At 37.8% G+C, this 20,299-nt stretch overlaps 1 protein-coding gene across 16 annotated transcripts in view; it reads left to right on the forward strand.

The window, feature by feature from the left end:
- Window positions 1–20,299, forward strand: part of nrxn3b (neurexin 3b) — an 812,755-nt gene that overhangs the window by 199,224 nt on the left and 593,232 nt on the right. The gene's annotated exons all lie outside the window — the stretch shown is intronic.

Genomic DNA, 20,299 nt, shown 5'->3' on the forward strand with positions numbered 1-20,299 from the left:
TGGCCATCAGGAAGTCAGATATTTTGGTCTGAATGTGGATTTTTTTGCAAAATCAGCCTCTGAATTTTTAGCCACTCCTCTTAAACTATTTATTTTATTCGTACCAAACTTTTTCAACATGATGAAACTACATTAAATATGCTAAATTGTGAATGGATAATAAATATCTCAAACGGTTTTGCTATGGCGAGGGATTAAATAATGTCCAAAAAGGAAACACTAAAAATCTTCTAAAAATGTAATTATATACCATTTATTTCTATATAAAAGTATACAAATATCACAACTAAACCCATTTTATTCTGTTTTTGCAATTCAAGAAGAATGAAAAAGTTAAAACAGGCTATTTAGTGCTATTTGGTTCAACAAAAAAGCAAACATAGGGCTATACTGCCCTCTTGTGTCCAAAAGGACATCAAAATAGTATATAAAACTTTTTACCAGGTAGGCCAATATTGTATTTAAATATACATGTATTAGGTATGTGTCTGAGGATATTTTCCCACCGGTTAATCGACGTGTGACACGAGTGGGTGCTTTTAAATCGCTAATATTATAGTGTAAGAAAAATAATGATAATGTTGCACACACAAATCACACACATGTGGGAAAGAATGATGCTTTTAAACAACACTAAACCGCCATTAGGTGTCGCCAGGCATCCATCTTAATAAGCGAGTCATTGATTCATTCGTTCAAACGATTCGTTCGAATGAGTCGATCATGATTAAGACAGATGTTTATGGATTGATCATTCAATCTTTGAGTCAACCGATTCGTTAAAAATGCTGAATCGTTCAGTTATGAGAAAACACGTGATGCGTGATGTTCTGCCGTGATCTTTGTTTAACTATTTTCGCTGCTGAAACAGAACAAAAACAGTCAACATTGCATCTAAAATGTAAGTGACTTAATTGTAACTGTTTATTAACCTGTTGTATGAAATCTAGGGGTGGGAGAAAAAATGTATTCTTAGATGCATCGCGATGCGGACGTGGACGATTCTGAATCGATTCACAAATGTCAAAAAATCGATTCTCTAAAAAAATATTTTCTAATAACGTAATATTGACGGAAGGCAAAAGGCGGAACTCTAAGCGGACGTGCGTGCAGTCTGTGGCGCGCACATAACAGAGAAGTTTCTTCTGCTCACCAAGGCTGCATTTATTTGATTAAAAATACAAACAAAAACAGTAATATTGTAAAATATTATTCCAATTTAAAACAGCTGCTTTCTATTTTAATATATTTTAAACTGTTATTTATTCCTGTGATCAAAGCTGAGTTTTCAGCATCATTACTCCAGTCGTCACTGTCACATGATCCTTCAGAAATTATTCTAATATGATGATTGATACTCAAGAAACATTCATTATTATTTTAAATGTCGAAAACAGTTGTGTACAGTCTTTGATGAATAGAAAGTTCAAAAGAACAGCATTTATCTGAAATCTAAAGCTTTTGTAACGTTAAACACTACCGCTCAAAAGTTTTGGGTTAGTAATAATTAAAATTTTATTTTTTGGGGAAATAAATAAAATAAATCAGTACTTTTATTTATGAAGGATGAGTTAAACTGATCAACAGTTACAGTAAAGACATTTATAATGTTAAAAATATATATATTTGAAATATATGCTGTTCTTTTGAACTTTACATTCATCAAAGCATTTTGAAAAAAAAAAATCTGTACACAACTGTTTTCAACATTGAAAATAATAATGAATATTTATTGAGCATCAATCATCATATTAGTATGATTTCTGAAGGATCATGTGACACTGAAGACTGGAGTAATGATGCTGAAAACTCAACTTTGATCACAGAAATGAATTACTATGTAAAATATTTAAAAATTGAAAACAGCTGTTTTAAATTGGAATAATATTTCACAATATTACTGTTTTTGTTTGTATTTTTAATCAATAAATGCAGCCTTGGTGAGCAGAAGAGACTTCTCCTAAAAACATTAAAAATCTTACTGACCCCAAACTTTTGAACAATAATATATATATATATTAGGGATGTCAACGATTAATCGACGATCGATTAATTGTCGATAATACATTTAATCGATAGAACTTATCGATCATCGATTAAGCAGGTCTTCATGCGCGTGCGCGGCGCGCTGCTCAACCGCGAAACATGTAAAAGCGAGCGCGCCGGAGTTATGTTTGGGACCATTTTACACCTCCATCATCAATTCATCATGTAAGTTTGCGTGTGCATTCGCAGCCTTTTGTTTTGTTCAAATGTAAGTTGTAATACTGTTTATTTTGTGTATGCCTATCTATATCTGATTTATCTCATATTGGATGGATTTGGTTAAGAACTCTGTAGTAAAGCGTCAGCTTCAGCGCGCGCAGCTCAAACGGCAGTGCACGACTAATAATGACTATTGGGACTGTAATATTACATAACATTATAAAGAGAACAATATTGTAATAAAACATTGTGAATTATTTGGGTTTAGTTGCCGTGTCGAGTTGCTCCAGGAAGAGCGCGTCCACAACATGAGTAGTTCTGAATGAATGGCACGTAACTTAGTTCAAGTTCACTTGTGCATGAATTTGTGTCATTTTGTGCAGATATAATTTGTAATATTATGTTTATTTTAAATATATCTGATTAATCTCATATAGGATGCGTTTCTTTTAGATAAATAACGTGCTAGCAAAGTGCTCCAGTTTAACGGTAGCAGATTCATTCAGCGCGTGCAGTTGTTCCAGGAAGAGCGCGTCCACAACAGTCACACATTCTAGCGCATATGAGGCGGCGTTGGTGACGCGTTGTGTTAGTAGTTATATTTGATTATTAAATAATTAATTTAATTATCAATCACATCGAAACATTTTACAATCCTACTAGCCCTTTATTTATATTTAAAACCATTCTAATTGATTTGGTGAGGAACATTAGCATTTGCAGACCCTGTCATGCTGTTGGCCATAGCCACTGCAGTAGACGCATATCGCAGTATTAAGGCTAACGATTAATCGATTAATTGATCGTTAATTTAAACGACGATCGATCATGGGAATTTGTGAAAATTGACATCCCTAATATATATATATATATATATATATATATATATATATATATATATATATGTATGTGTGTGTATGTATGTATGTATATATATATATATATATATATATATATATATATATATATATATATATATATATATATATGTATATAAATATAGCTGCGAGCAGCGATGGAGGGCCAAAGCCGGCGGTACCGCCACCCCGGTGCCTTTAGGTAACTAAAGGCACCGGGGTTGCGGTGCCACCGGCTTGGGCCCGTAATCGCTGCTCGCAGCTATATTTATTATTATTATTATTATTTTGTCAACCTTTCAGGCACTTTTGGGGCCCTTAACATGCTCAAAAACTCTTGAAATTTTGCACACACGTCAGAAGCCGCGGCCATCAGGGCCGGACTGAAGCTGGTACGCGGGCGTGGCACGGGGGCTCGACAGCGCCCCCTGGAATGGTGTCCGAAAACTTGGTCCATAAATCAAACACGCTTGCATATAATAATATGAAACTCGGTACACATATAGACCTAATCGGGCCGAACAACTTTCGTGCTCTAAGTTTTACAAAAGCCCAACAGGAAGTCAACTATTATGGGTTGTTTGAAAAACGCATCCTCTGGAATTTGAAATACTCCTCCTAGAAAATTCATCCAATCGCAACCAAACTCGGTGTGCATGAAGACAAGACATTGAGGATGCTAAATTGCGGACGGATTTTTTATATCTCAAACGGTTTGGCCGTGGCGAGGAAACGAATTTATGGCGAGAAAAGAGAAACAGGAAGGGTGTTATAACTTCTGCATACATTGACTGATCTTGATAAAACTTCAGCAGTGTGTTCATGGTAAAAGGCCGATCACATGGATGTGACAATTGTGAGTCAAAGTTATAGCGCCACCAACTGGCAGCAGGAAGTGTGTCACTTTCAAAATGCTTTGAAGTCACCCTCTTATATTTACCCGATTTACTTCAAACTTTATGTGTATAATGTAGACACACGGCAGATGTAGACCTGTGAAAGGATTATTGATATCCTAGATACTGTTGCCGTGGCAACGCATCAAACTTTAATGTTCTTTTCGGATGCGTTTGAGACTCTTAGCATGCTTGAAATTGGATGAAACTCAACAGACACATAACACTTATTAGCCAGTAGACATGTGCAAAGTTTCAGAAACGGGCGTGGCAGGGGGGCTCAACAGCGCCCCCCTGAACGGGGTCTGAAAACTTGGTCCATATATCAAACACGCTTGCATGAATTAATATGAAACTCGGTACACATATAGATCTCATCGGGCCGAACAACTTTCCCTCTGTCAAGTTTCACGCCAGCCCAACAGGAAGTCGGCTATTATGGGTTGTTTGGAAAACGCTTGCTGTGGAATGTGAAATACTCCTCCTAGAAAATTCACTGTGTCCCCTCCAAACTCGGTGTGCATGTAGTCGAGACTTTGAGGATGCTAAATTGCGGACGGATTTTTGATATCTCGAACGGTTTGGCCGTGGCGAGGAATCGAATTCATGGCGAGAAAAGAGAAACACGAAGTGGAATAAATTCTGCATACATTGACTGATCTTGATGAAACTTCAGCAGTGTATTCGTTGTAAGAGGCCGAACACAAGGATGTGACTATTGTGAGTCAAAGTTATAGCGCCACCAACTGGCAACAGGAAGTGTGTCACTTTCAACATGCTTTTGACAAAAGTGGGGGGGGTTAGTTTTAACTACAGTAAAAAAAAATAGTACGTATATTGTTCTGATCAAGCCGGACAACTTTCTAATTTACATTCATTAGCTCCAGCCATCAGGAAGTCAGATATTTTGGTCTGAATGTGGATTTTTTTGCAAAATCAGCCTCTGAATTTTTAGCCACTCCTCTTAAACTATTTATTTTATTCCCACCAAACTTTTTCAACATGATGAAAATACATTAAATATGCTAAATTGTGAATGGATAATAAATATCTCAAACGGTTTTGCTATAGTGAGGGACTAAAGTAATGTACAAAAAGGAAACTAAAAGCCTCATCTTCTAAAAATGTAATTAAAAACCATTTATTTCTATATAAAAGTATACAAATATCACAACTAAACCCATTTTATTCTTTTTTTTTCAATTTAATAATAATTTATAAGTTTAAAAATAGTAATTGTACTATTTAGTACCATAAAAGTCAAGTCATACATAGGGCTATACTGCCCTCTTGTGTTCAAAATCAGGTAGGCCTATTGTATCTACATAAAAATATACTAGGTTTGTGACGGTGAGAATATTTTACCACTGGTTAATCTATGTGTGACACCGCTGGGGGCTTTTGAATCGCCAACTTAAAAACGAAAGTAAAATATGCTCGTCCGCACTGACATTGATAGTGGTTGAGCGAGCGTTTCAAATGAATTCCTATGGAAGTAGGAATTAACTGAAAAACGTTCACTCTGTTCTGCTCGTTCCTCGCCGTGGATGCGCACCGTTATGAATGCCCGTGCAGCCATGAGCATTTTAGTTTAATTTTACAATTAGTGCCTTTCGGGGGGTGGATTGCTTGAAATTATTTTACAAAAGCACAATGTTGTGTTTTATTGCGACTGTACACACATATAAGTTAACACTTTGCAGTTTGAATGTCGTCCTGTATAATGACGGAGTATGTTTTTATGTGTCCACTCTTCAATCGCGCCCACGCCACACACACACACACACACACACACGGTTTACTATCTATGTGGGGACTCTCCATAGACTTAATGGTTTTTATACTGTACAAACTGTATATTCTATCTCCTCACACTAACCCTACCCCTAAACCTACCTATCCCAGAAAACTTTCTGCATTTTTACATTTCCAAAAAAACTCATTCTGTATGATTTATAAGCTTGTTTACCCATGGGGACCTCTATTTAGGTCCCCACTGTGACACAAGTCCCCATGAGTCTGTGTGCATTCAGGTTGAAGTCCCCACCGGGATAGAAAAACATGAACACACACACACACACACACACACACACACACACACACACACACACACACACACACACACACACACACACACACAAACACACATTCCAGCATTGCAATCTTGACATTGCAGCCTGTTCATTATAGCCTTAATAAAATATAATAATAAAATAGTTAACCTAACATATAAAAATTACACTGCTCTAAATAGTCAGTAGTACAATTCGTAAATTCACAGTAAGCACCGCTCCACTGTGATGTTTCCAAGCACATTTTTGCGCGTGTGAAGAGGATGATTTTTTCCGTCGATATTGGAACACGAGTGAAGAACAAAGCCTATAATAAAGAATAGTTTAGCATCCAAATACATCGCAAATGCTGAAACATTTTGATTCTAATGAGAGGGTTACGTGAGCCCAACAGTGCTTACTTTCGTTTTTATTTTTACATTAAATTTAAAAGATTTGTTGTGGAATATTTTGAGTGTATCATAAAATCAGAATAAGGTAATAAGGTTTCTGTCTTTTATATATATATATATATATATATATATATATATATATATATATATATATATATGTATATATATATATAAATATAGCTGCGAGCAGCGATGAAGGGCCCAAACTGGTGGCACCGCCACCCCGGTGCCTTTAGGTAACTAAAGGCACCAGGTTGGCGGTGCCACCGGCTTGGGCCCGTAATCGCTGCTCGCAGCTATATTTTTGTCAAGGTTTCGGGCACTTTTGGGGCCCTTAACATGCTCAAAAACTCTTGAAACTTTGCACACGAGTCAGAACCCGCGGCCATCAGGGCCGGGCTGAAGCTGGTACCTGGGCGTGGCAGGGGGGCTCGACAGCGCCCCCTGGAACGGGGTCTGAAAACTTGGTCCATATATCAGACACGCTTGCATGAATTAATATGAAACTCGGTACACATATAGATCTAATCGGGCCGAACAACTTTCATGCTTTTACGCCAGCCCAACAGGAAGTCGGCTATTATGGGTTGTTTGGAAACGCATGCTGTGGAATTTAATGTACTCCTCCTAGGAAATTCATCCATTCGCCTCCAGACTCGATCAGCATGAAGTCAAGACATTGAGGATGCTAAATTGCGGACAGATTTTTGATATCTCGAACGGTTTGGCCGTGGCGAGGAAACGAATTTATGGCGAGAAAAGAGAAACAGGAAGTGTGTTATAACTTCTGCATACATTGACTGATCTTGATAAAACTTCAGCAGTGTGTTCGTTGTCAGAGGCCGATCACATTGATGTGACTATTGTGAGTCAAAGTTATAGCGCCACAACTGGCAGCAGGAAGTGTGTCACTTTCAAAATGTTTTGAAGTCACCCTCTTATTTTTACCCGATTTGCTTCAAACTTTATGTGTATAATGTTAACACACGGCAGATGTAGAACTGTGAAAGGATTATTGATATCTTAGATACTGTTGCCGTGGCAACGCATCAAACTTTAATGTTCTTTTTGGATGCGTTTGAGACTCTTAGCATGCTTGAAATTGGATGAAACTCGACAGACACATAACACTTATTAGCCAGTAGACATGTGAAAAGTTTCAGAAACGGGCGTGGTGGTGGGGCTCAACAGCGCCCCCTTGAACGGGGTCTGAAAACTTGGTCCATATATCAAACACGCTTGCATGAATTAATATGAAACTCGGTACACATATAGATCTCATCGGGCCGAACAACTTTCCCTCTGTCAAGTTTCACGCCAGCCCAACAGGAAGTCAGCTATTATGGGTTGTTTGGAAAACGCTTGCTGTGGAATGTGAACTACTCCTCCTAGAGAATTCATCCCATCCCCACCAAACTCGGAGTGCATGAAGTCAAGACATTGAGGATGCTAAATTGCGGACGGATTTTTGATATCTTGAACGGTTTGGCCGTGGCGAGGAAAGGAATTTATGGCGAGAAAAGAGAGACACGAAGTGTTATAACTTCTGCATACATTAACTGATCTTGATGAAACTTCAGCAGTGTGTTCGTGGTAAGAGGCTGATCAGATGGATGTAACTATTGTGAGTCAAAGTTATAGCGCCACCAACTGGCAGCAGGAGGTGTGTCACTTTCAACATGCTTTTGACAAAAGTGGGGGGGGTCAGTTTTACCAACAGTTACAAAAATCAGTATATATATTGGTCTCACCGAGCCGGACAACTTTCTAATTTACAGTCATTAGCTCCGAGCAAAAGAAAGTCAGATATTTTGGTTTGAATGTGGATTTTTTGGATATTTCAGACTCTGAGTTTTTAGCTACTCTTCCTAACTGGTTTATTTTATTCACACCAAACTTTTTCAAAATGATGAAAATACATTAAAGATGCTAAATTGTGAACGGATATTAAACATCTCAAACGGTTTTGCTATAGTGAGGGACTAAAGTAATGTACAAAAAGGAAACACTAAAAGCCTCATCTTCTAAAAATGTAATTAAACACCATTTATTTCTATATAAAAGTATACAAATATCACAACTAAACCCATTTTATTCTTTTTTTTTTTTTCAATTTAATAATTATTTATAAGTTTAAAAATAGTAATTGTACTATTTAGTCCCATAAAAGTCTAGTCATACATAGGGCTATACTGCGCTCTTGTGTTCAAAATCAGGTAGGCCTATTGTATCTATATAAAAATATACTAGGTATGTGACAGTGAGAATATTTTACCACCGGTTAATCGACGTGTGACACCGCTGGGGGCTTTTGAATCGCCAACTTAAAAACGAAAGTAAAATATGTTCGTCCGCACTGACATTGATAGTGGTTGAACGAGCGTTTCAAATGAATTCCTATGGAAGTAGGAATTAACTGAAAACGTTCACTCTGTTCTGCTCGTTCCTCGCCGTGGATGCGCACCGTTATGAATGCCCGTGCAGCCATGAGCATTTTAGTTTAATTTTAAAATTAGCGCCTTTCGGGGGGTGGATTGCTTGAAATTATTTTACAAAAGTACAATGTTGTGTTTTATTGCGACTGTACACAAATATAAGTTAACACTTTTCTAGTTTGAATGTCGTCCTGTATAATGACGGAGTATGTTTTTATGTGTCCACTGTTCAATCGCGCCCACGCCACACACACACACACACGGTTTACTATCTTTGTGGGGACTCTCCATAGACTTAATGGTTTTTATACTGTACAAACTGTATATTCTATCTCCTCACACTAACCCTACCCCTAAACCTATCTATCACAGAAAACTTTCTGCATTTTTACATTTCCAAAAAAACTCATTCTGTATGATTTATAAGCTTGTTTACCCATGGGGACCTCCATTTAGGTCCCCACTGTGACACGAGTCCCCATGAGTCTGTGTGCATTCAGGTTGAAGTCCCCACCGGGATAGAAAAACATGAACACACACACACACACACATTCCAGCATTGCAATCTTGACATTGCAGCCTGTTCATTATAGCCTTAATAAAATAGTCAACCTAACATATAAAAATTACACTGCTCTAAATAGTCAGTAGTACAATTCGTACATTCACAGTAAGCACCGTTCCACTGTGATGTTTCCAAGCACATTTTTGCGTGTGTGAAGAGGATGATTTTTTCCGTTGATATTGGAACACGAGTGAAGAACAAAGCCTATAATAAAGAATAGTTTAGCATCCAAATACATCACAAATGTTGAAACATTTTGATTCTAATGAGAGGGTTACGTGAGCCCAACACTGCTTACTTTCATTTTTATTTTCACATTAAATTTAAAGGATTTATTGTGGAATATTTTGAGTGTATCATAAAATCAGATATTGATATCTTAGATACTGTTGCCGTGGCAACGCATCAAACTTTAATTTTCTTTTTGGATGCTTTTGAGACTTTTAAGATGCTTGAAATTGGATGAAACTCGACAGACACATCACATTTATTAGCCAGTAGACATGTGCAAAGTTTCAGAAACGGGCGTGGTGAGGGGCTCAGTAGCGCCACCTTTAGTCAAAAATGGGGGCTTAGTTTTACATAGAGTCTTAAAACTTGGTATGTATATTGTTCTCATCAAGCCGGACAACTTTCTAATTTACATTTATTAGCTACGACCAACAGGAAGTCAGATATTTTGGTTTGAATGTGGATTTTCTCCCTCTCTCTCTCTCTGCCTCTGCGTCTCTGTGTGTGTGTGGGGTGGGGTGGGGGGTGTCTTTTGAGTTTAAATTTTGTTTTTCAAGGTTTCAGGGGCTTTTGGGGCCCTTAACGTGTTCGAAAACTCTTGAAACTTTGCACACAGGTCAGAACCCACGGCCATGAGGGCCGGGCTGAAGCTGGTACCCCGGGCGTGGCAGGGGGGCTCAGCAGCGCCCCCTTGAACGGGGTCTGAAAACTTGGTCCATAGATCAAACTAGCTTGCATGAATTAATATGAAACTCAGTACACATATAGATCTCATCGGGCCGAACAACTTTTTCCCGGTCAAGTCCTGTAGCCCAACAGGAAGTCGGCTATTATGGGTTGTTTGGAAAACGCATGCTGTGGAATGTGAAATACTCCTCCTAGAGAATTCATCCAATCCCCACCAAACTCGGGGTTCATGAAGTCAAGACATTGAGGATGCTAAATTGCGGACGGATTTTTGATATCTCGAACGGTTTGGCTGTAGCGAGGAAACGAATTTATGGCGAGAAGAGAGAAACACGAAGTGGTATAACTTCTGCATACATTAACTGATCTTGATGAAACTTCAGCAGTGTGTTCGTGGTAAGAGGCCGATCATATGGATGTAACTATTGTGAGTCAAAGTTATAACGCCACCAACTGGTAGCAGGAAGTGTGTCACTTTCAAAATGTTTTTGACAAAAGTGGGGGGGTTAGTTTTACCCACAATTACAAAAATCAGTACGTATATTGGTCCCATCGAGCCGGACAACTTTCTAATTTACAGTCATTAGCTCTGACCAACAGGAAGTCAGATATTTTGGTTTGAATGTGAATTTATTTGAAAATTCAGCCTCTGCATTTTTACCCACTCCTGCTAAGTGGCTTATTTTATTCACACCAAACTTTTTCAACATGATGAAAATACATTAACCTGTTAAGCTTCACCAGTGCGTCGGCGCACTGAAGCGTTTTTTTTTTTATTTAGTTAAAAATTACTATCAGATTTAATGTTATACATTGACAAACTATACATCATTAAAAAGATATAAGACTCAAGTTTCAGTATTTGACCACTATTGTATTCTGAAAAACTTATAGTGACAGTTATGTCTTAATTTGTGTCAGGAGTTATGAAATGAAAAAATGAGTCGATACCTTTAATATGAATTATGACCGTCAACCGCTTTCATTCATAAAAAACTCCCGTGCTGTCGTCATGACAGCGATACACAAAACAACGTCCCTCAGGGCTTTAGCTCAAAAATGTGCAGATTTGGAGAAATATTGATATATTTTCATAGGTTTTCATCATATTTCTATAGACAGGAATAATATTTATTGAATTTATGCCCAAATGCGTCGATGTAATCATTATGAGCGCTGGATACTGTGACGTATTGTGTTTTCAATCCATACCAACAGCCTGAGGGCGCTACATGCACAATAATAGTCCATATATAGACCATGAAGAAGAGGCATGATCATGTGACATTCCAGGAAGTCTCGAACACATTCAAAGCTATCAGAGATCGCTGTAACATGTTTTGAAGACAATAAACATGATTGAAATGATATTTGATTTGCCTGTGTTCTTCGAGTAATGTCAGGTATTTCCATAATAATAGATTATATTTATAATGTAATGCTAATCGATATAGACTTTATCATTGTGCAGAATAAAATATATATATATATTTTCTGTCTGATTTTTTTATCTGAAGCGAAATTATATCACAGAAGATTATTTAAAACACTCGACTTGCGTTATAAATTAAGTTTGGAGCACAAACATGGTTTTAATCTCATAAATTGTCGTGTATTGATGGTGTGCTAAGCTAACATGCTAGCTAGCCCTAGGTGCACCTGCCACATATAGCAGTTATCCTTTTATGTTTTTTTTCTAAATATGCTTACTGAAATTCAAGCAGGGCATTTGATCCAGTTTTTAAATGTTAAGTGAGAACTTTGATAAAAGAAATTAGGGATTGAAACCCTATGAATAGCTTGTGAATAGCCAGTCGTTAGTAACTATAATGCAGACAAAAGAAATGCATATTTCGAGCCATAACCAGGCTGGAGAGGTGTGAATGTGTGCAGGGGGAGACTGAGACTGAATGGGGCTCGTTTGCACCACAAAACAATAGAGACAATATACTGAATTGATGTTTAGAAGATGGCAATAAACATCAGTAGCATTTTAAAGTAGCAAATCAAAATAAAGTCATTGACATGGTCTTGAAAAACATTTAACTAAATACAGAGTTTTGGACTTATTATCTTCAGATTTTAAATATAAAATGTTTAGACATGTGGCCTTAGCTGTAGTGCATTTCTAGATTGCTCCAGTGCCAACTTCAATTTTATTTTCATGAGGATGTTTCATAAAAATTAATTTCTAATAACTTTACAAAACTTTGAAGCTATTTATAACAATTTTTTTCATTATGACAATAATTAATTCTACATTTACAATAAACTGCCAGGTGTCAGCTTTCAAATGAGATCATACTTGTGCTTTTAGTACAAAGGGTTCATGAACTGTATCTGTTTAAGTTTGGGTATGTCATTTCTGGGGATTTTTCAAAAGTGGCGTTGCAGCTTAACAGGTTAAAGATGCTAAATTGTGAACGGATATTGAATATCTCAAACGGTTTTGATATGGCGAGGGATAAAAGGAATGTCAAAAAAGGAAACACTAAAAGCCTCATCTTCTAAAAATGTAATTGTTCAATTATACAAATATCACAACTAAACCCATTTTATTCTTGTTTTTATGTTTTAGAATTATGTTTAAGTTTAAAAACAGCCAGAATAGTTTTTTAGTCCAAAAAATAAATTAATCAAGTCATTCATAGTGTTATGCTGCCCTCTTGTGTTCAAAATCAGGTAGGCCTATTGTATTTATATATAAATATGTTAGGGATGTGACTCTGGGAATATTTCCCCACCGGTTAATTGACGTGTGACACCGCTGGGGGCTTTTGAATCGCTAACTTAAAAACGAAAGTAAAATATGTTTGTCCGCACGGACATTGATAATGGTGCGGAGCAGAGCAAAAAAACACACACACACACACACACACACACACACACACACACACACACACACACACACACACACACACACACACACACACACACTCCAGCATTGCAATCTTGACATCACAGCCTGTCCATTATAGTCTTAATAAAATATATTAATAAAATAGTCAACCTAACATATTAAATTCACACTGCTCTTTTTAAATAGTCAGTAGTACAATTTGTACCATTCACGGTAAGCATCGCTCCACTGTGATGTTTCCAAGCACATTTTTGCGTGTGAAGAGGATGATTTTTTTCGTCGATATTGGAACACAAGTGAAGTACAAAGCCTATAATAAAGAATAGTTTAGCATCCAAATACATCGCAAATGTTGAAACATTTTGATTCTAATGAGAGGGTTACGTGAGCCCAACACTGCTTACTTTCATTTTTATTTTTATATTACATTTAAAGGATTTGTTGTGGAATATTTTGAGTGTATCATAAAATCAGAATAAGGTAAGACAAGTAATATTTTCTGTCTTTTATATATATATTTTTAAGTGTGTATATATATATCATTTTTTTACATTTTTTTGTAAGTGACAAGACAGAGAATACTACTTGTCTGATATATATATATATATATATATATATATATATAAATATAGCTGCGAGCAGCGATGGAGGGCCCAAGCCGGTGACACCGCCACCCCGGTGCCTTTAGTGTAACTAAAGGCACCAGGGTGGCGGTGCCACCGGCTTGGGCCCGCAATCGCTGCTCGCAGCTATATTTATTTATTATTTTTCTGTCAACCTTTCGGGCACTTTTGGGGCCCTTAACATGCTCAAAAACTCTTGAAACTTTGCACACAAGTCAGAACCCGTGGCCATCAGGGCCGGGCTGAAGCTGGTACCCGGGCGTGGCAGGGGGGCTCAACAGCGCCCCCTTGAACGGGGTCCGAAAACTTGGTCCATAAATCAAACACGCTTGCATGAATTAATATGAAACTCGGTACACATATAGATCTCATCGGGCCGAACAACTTTCGTACTCTTACTTTTTACGCCAGCCCAACAGAAGGTCGGCTATTTAGGGTTGTTTGAAAAACGCATCCTCTGGAATTTGAAATACTCCTCCTACAGAATTCCTCCAATCGCAACCAAACTCGGTCAGCACGAAGTCAAGGCATTGAGGATGATAAATTGCGGACGGATTTTTGATATCTCGAACGGTTTGGCCGTGGCGAGGAAACGAATTTATGGCGAGAAAAGAGAAACAGGAAGTGTGCCATAACTTCTGCATACATTAACTGATCTTGGTGAAACTTCAGCAGTGTGTTCGTGGTAAGAGGCCGATCACATGGATGTGACTATTGTGAGTCAAAGTTATAGCGCCACCAACTGGCAGTAGTAGGTGTGTCACTTTCATAATGCTTTGAAATCACCCTCTTATTTTTACCCGATTTGCGTCAAACTTTGTGTATAATGTAGACACACGGCAGATGTAGACCTGTGAAAAGACTATTGATATCTTAGATACTGTTGCCGTGTCAACGCATCAAACTTTAATATTTTTTTCGGCTGCTTTTGAGACTCTTAGCATGCTTGAAATTGGATGAATCTCGACAGACACATCACATTTATTATCCAGTAGACATGTGCAAAGTTTCAGAAACGGACGTGGTGGAGGGGCTCAGTAGCGCCACCTTTAGTCAAAAATGGGGGCTTAGTTTTACATAGAGTCACAAAACTCGCTACGTATATTCTTCTCATCGAGTCGGACAACTTTCTAATTTACAGTCATTAGCTCCGACCAACAGGAAGTCAGATATTTTGGTTTGAATGTGGATTTTCTCCCCCTCTCTCTCTGCCTCTGCGTCTCTGTGTGTGTGGGGGGGGTGGGGTGGATTTGTCTTTTGAGTTTAATTCTTGTTTTTCAATGTTTCAGGGGCTTTTGGGGCCCTTAACGTGCTCGAAAACTCTTGAAACTTTGCACACAGGTCAGAACCCGCGGCCATCAGGGCCGGGCTGAAGTTGGTACCCGGGCGTGGCAGGGGGGCTCAACAGTGCCCCCTTGAACGGGGTCTGAAAACTTGGTCCATAGATCAAACACACTTGCATGAATTAATATGAAACTCGGTACACATATAGATCTCATCGGCCCGAACAACTTTCCCCTGGTCAAGTTTTATGCCAGCTCAACAGGAAGTCGGCTATTATGGGTTGTTTGGAAAACATTTGCTGTGGAATTTGAAATACTCCTCCTAGAAAATTAATTCAATCGCCTACAAACTCGGTGTGCATGAAGTCAAGACATTGAGGATGCTAAATTGCGGACAGATTTTTGATATCTCGAACAGTTTGGCCGTGGCGAGGAAACGAATTTATGGCGTGAAAAGAGAAACACGAAGTGTTATAACTTCTGCATACATTAACTGATCTTGATGAAACTTCAGCAGTGTGTTCGTGGTAAGAGGCCGATCAGATGGATGTAACTATTGTGAGTCAAAGTTATAGCGCCACCAACTGGTAGCAGGAAGTGTGTCACTTTCAAAATGCTTTTGAGAAAAGTGGGGGGGGGGTTAGTTTTACCCAGAGTTACAAAAATCAGTATGTATATTGGTCTCATAGAGCCGGACAACTTTCTACTTTACAGTCATTAGCTCCGACCAACAGGAAGTCAGATATTTTGGTTTGAATGTAGCTTTTTTGGATATTTCAGACTCTGAGTTTTTAGCTACTCTTCCTAAGTGGTTTATTTTATTCACACCAAACTTTTTCAACATGGTGAAAATACATTAAAGATGCTAAATTGTGAACGGATATTAAATATCTCAAATGGTTTTGCTATAGTGAGGGATTAAAGTAATGTCAAAAAAGGAAATGCTAAAAGCCTCATATCTTCTAAAAATTTAATTATACACCATTTATTTCTTTATAAAATTATAGAAATATCAGAACTTAACTTATTTTATTCTTATTTTAAAAATAATTTTATTCTAATTTTATTCTAAGTTTAAAAACAGTAGAGTAAAAAAAATAATAATTAAGTCATACATAGGGCTATACTGCCCTCTTTTGTTCAAAATCAGGTAGGCCTATTTGTTTTTTTTTACTATATATATATATATACAGGGTGCGATTTGCCGGGGGGGATGCGTGGGATTTCCCCCTTTCTGGTCAATGTATCCCTGCCTCTGCTTACTTATTTTTATCCCCGGTGGGGATAAATTTATCCCCCCCTCAAAGTGATCAGTGCTACTACATAGTGGCGAGGCGGATCACAAAACTTATCACGGATCCGTGGTTTGATTAAAGTCCATTTTATTTAAAAATGCGCTACTTTGGCTGGCTCCGCAGCCTCTCTGTAATCACCACTCTGCAGACTTGCTCAATCTCAATGTCCCGCCCACGGCGCTGGTTACACCTCACGAGTAATAGCCTATCAACACTTGCGAGACGGTTGCAGGTCTTTTTTTACGCCGCATATTCAACATATTACTTAAGCGGGAATAAACATCACAATCTGATTATCTGTTTCTATGATGACGAGCAGAGTTAGTGTCCCAGTCACACCACTGAGAATGGCCGAAGTTACACACGGTGTTTTACTCAATTGAGGCTAAAGCAAAGGGTTTTTTTTATTACTCACTCACTTCTGAGTGTCTGGCGCGAGTGATTTCAATCAATGTAAAGACGCGTTTACGCGAGTCTAGAGGTCCTGCGGCGCGAAGGCGTTTCGCGCGGCGCGGTATCGCGAAGCCCGAATGAGGAGAATTGACTTTGTCGGTCCGGCCCGACACATTAACTGTAATCATGAGCCCGAGCCCGATTTAAACACGACCATTTTTTAAATACGTGGGCCGTTATAACCAGGGGTATGTGGCGCCAGGGAAGGAGAGATGAAGCAAAGATGAAGTTGACGATCGCCATCTCCGTGAATGCGCATATATGGAGAAATGCATGGATTACATCAGAGTGTTGCATATTTCTTTTCGTTTAGAATTGTTTCGTTTAAAGACATTTCAAGCTTTCTTTAGATATAGCCTATTTCTTAATATTCTCTGTTAATTTATGATGAGATGCACTCCAGTTAACGTGCAGTGCAAGTGACCGCGGCGCGCCTCCATGATTATAGCCTATTGTCTGCTATATTTGCTTCTTATTTATTAAATACATGCAATTCGTTGATGAAACATGTATTAAAATTAAGATACAATTTATACAAAACGAAATTCACTTTAAAGAAAGGCTTTCGGCAAAACAAAACTTAATGAAGTGGTCAAAATCATGTCTGACTAGTCTGACAAGTCTCCTGATATACTGCACATCTTATCTTACTCGTGCTGTTCACTTTTCATAAATCAACATAGATGGAAAAAAAAAAAAAACATTATAATATTTTAACAAATATGAAACTAAATTAGCTTATTTAATGGCTACAACACATATAGTAGGCCTACAGAATCTGAAAGGCAGAAGTTGAAAGGCAATTGTGCATAGTAAAACATATACATTTATCAAGTTCACGGGTAATTGAGCGTGCATTTATTAATTATTATCTTAATGAATAATGCAACCAGGACAAATCATGTAAACTGCCTTGTTTGTTTATTCAGAATGAAATGGATCGCAAATGGGTCCGAATGAAGAAATGTAAAAAAAAAAATAAAAAAAAAAAATACGTGAACAATGATGAACACAGAAAATGAACAAGAATGAACTTTGGATGGCCAAGTAGGCTACAACTCTAATTTAATTCAACAAGGTTTTAGAATATAGAATAATTTTTAAACAAAATAAATATTTTTAAAGTTTATTATCCCGGGCCGGTGTGATGCGTGCGAGTGGAGGAGACGCTCGCTGAGCATGACACGTGACATGTTGCATTTTGTAACACAAGTGCTCGATCAAGGGCCCGGCCCGGGTGAAGTTCGGGCTCGGCCAGAGAATCTAAGCTCTGATTTATCTGATCCTGTCCATTAGCTTTGATCCATGTACGGCTTTTCAGAATGCCACCAAGTACAAATATTTATGTATTTTTTCAGCGCGAAAACTAGCTAGCTAGCTGGGAACAATGAAAAGGGTCCAGGGGTGCGTTTCCCGAAAGCATCGTTAGCCAACTATGGTCGCAAGTTCCGTCGTTATCAGCATAGTTCAACGATTTGGTCTTTCCCGAAACCATCGTTCCAACGAACGTTCGCAAACAGCATCGCAAACTTGTGTGGTTGGAACGACAGCTCTCGAGCTGTCGTTAGAAGCATAGTTTCTAGTTTACATGAGATGTAGACTGAATAAATCCTTATCTTTAGCAAAATAAGCAAGCTGACATTCAGTAGGACCCGTGTTATTTATTTAGAATACATAAATGTAATTTACGTCTTTTAGTTTGTCAAGAGATTTAAAGCACCGTTTTTGAAGACTGCGCATGTGCGAACGTGCTCTACTATGTAAGAACGAGCCAAATATTGAGTCTGGTAATAAAGCAAAATAACTGAGAAAAATTAGAAATGGTCTTTAGATGCCATGTCTGTAACTTATATGACAAAATCTAGCGTTAATTCGATCTCAAACAGATGAATTAAAATAAGTTATTAGTCCACCACGTGCGAGACGTCATAAACCAACGTGGTTGAACGATACTTTGCGACAGACGGTTTCGGGAAACAGTCGTGACTAGCTAGTTGATTTCTCCAACGATGCATCGTACTAGTTAAGCAGCGAACTATATAGTTGTACAGGAAACGCACCCCAGAGCAGCAAATGCAGTGAATGAAGTTCATGTTCTCATGATTTATTTTTATAAATAATTTTTTTTTTTCGAAACATCCCCCCCTCTGTTTTTTTCACAAATCGCACCCTGTATATATATATATATATATATATATATATATATATATATATATATATATATATATATATATATAAATATAGCTGCGAGCAGCGATGGAGGGCCCAAGCCGGTGACATCACCACCCCGGTCACTTTAGTGCCACGGGCTTGGACCCGCAATCGCTGCTCGCAGCTATATTTTAAATTACATTCATAACTGTACATTAAAATCAACTACCAAGTTACCAATTTGATCCTTGCTAGCCCTATTCTGAACTGAAGTAGCCTAACTGAGCAACCTAATCAATTTCAAACTGCCAAATGTTAACTCGCTGTACACTGACAGCTGTAGCCTACTTCCCCACATTAGCTAAACATTTGTATACTGTAACATACACACGGCATGGTATGTGCGTATATTACTAGCACAGGTGTAAGTGTATGGATTGTTATGCTAAATTGCGAACCGATCTCTCTAGTCTGATTAACTAGTAGCCTATTGCAGCCTTATTAACTCACACAGCGTTTCATAAAATTTATTCAGAGCAAACAACCCTGATGTTAAACCTTACAAACTTACTTCAAATGTTTTCTTATTTTTCGATATCTTGCAAGCAAATTCTCTTGTCCTCTGCTCGCAGTGTTGCCAACTATTTTCAAAGGAAAGTAGCTAACGCCTACGGTGACGCATTGCTGCCACATACATATTATTTTCCCCCCTCAATTATGTCGTAATAACGAGATCTTATGTCGTTTTGACGACATATTTTCTCGTAATAACGAAATCTTATGTCGTTTTGACGACATCTTTTCTCATAATAACGAGATCTTATGTCGTTTTAACAACATATTTTCTCGTAATAACAAGATCTTATGTCGTTTTAACAACATCTTTTCTCGTAATAACGGGATCTTATGTCGTTAAAACAACAACTTTTTCTCGTAATAACGAGATGTTATGTCGTTAAAACGGCATATTTTCTTGGCCTTATAAGGACATGTGTAGTCATGTACAAAATATGCCTTTATCCACATAAAATTGATAGCCAATCATGTCTTTATCACACTTCTACTTTCAAAAAGCTTAAGCAAATAGTAGCAGCCCCCAATCAGAGGCGAAAACTCAGGCAAAATTAATCAATGAGGCCTTTTTTAAAAATATATTTTATATAGGCTTATATGTTTTGTTTTTTTATATATATATATATAATATATTATATATAAGATTTATGTTTGTTATTAGGCTATATCTTCATTACCTAGAGATATAATTAACCCTCTGAGGTCTGAGCTGTTTTCTGGG

Source organism: Squalius cephalus (assembly GCF_949319135.1).
Source record: "Squalius cephalus genome assembly, chromosome: 12".
NCBI classification, from domain to species: Eukaryota; Metazoa; Chordata; class Actinopteri; order Cypriniformes; family Leuciscidae; genus Squalius; species Squalius cephalus.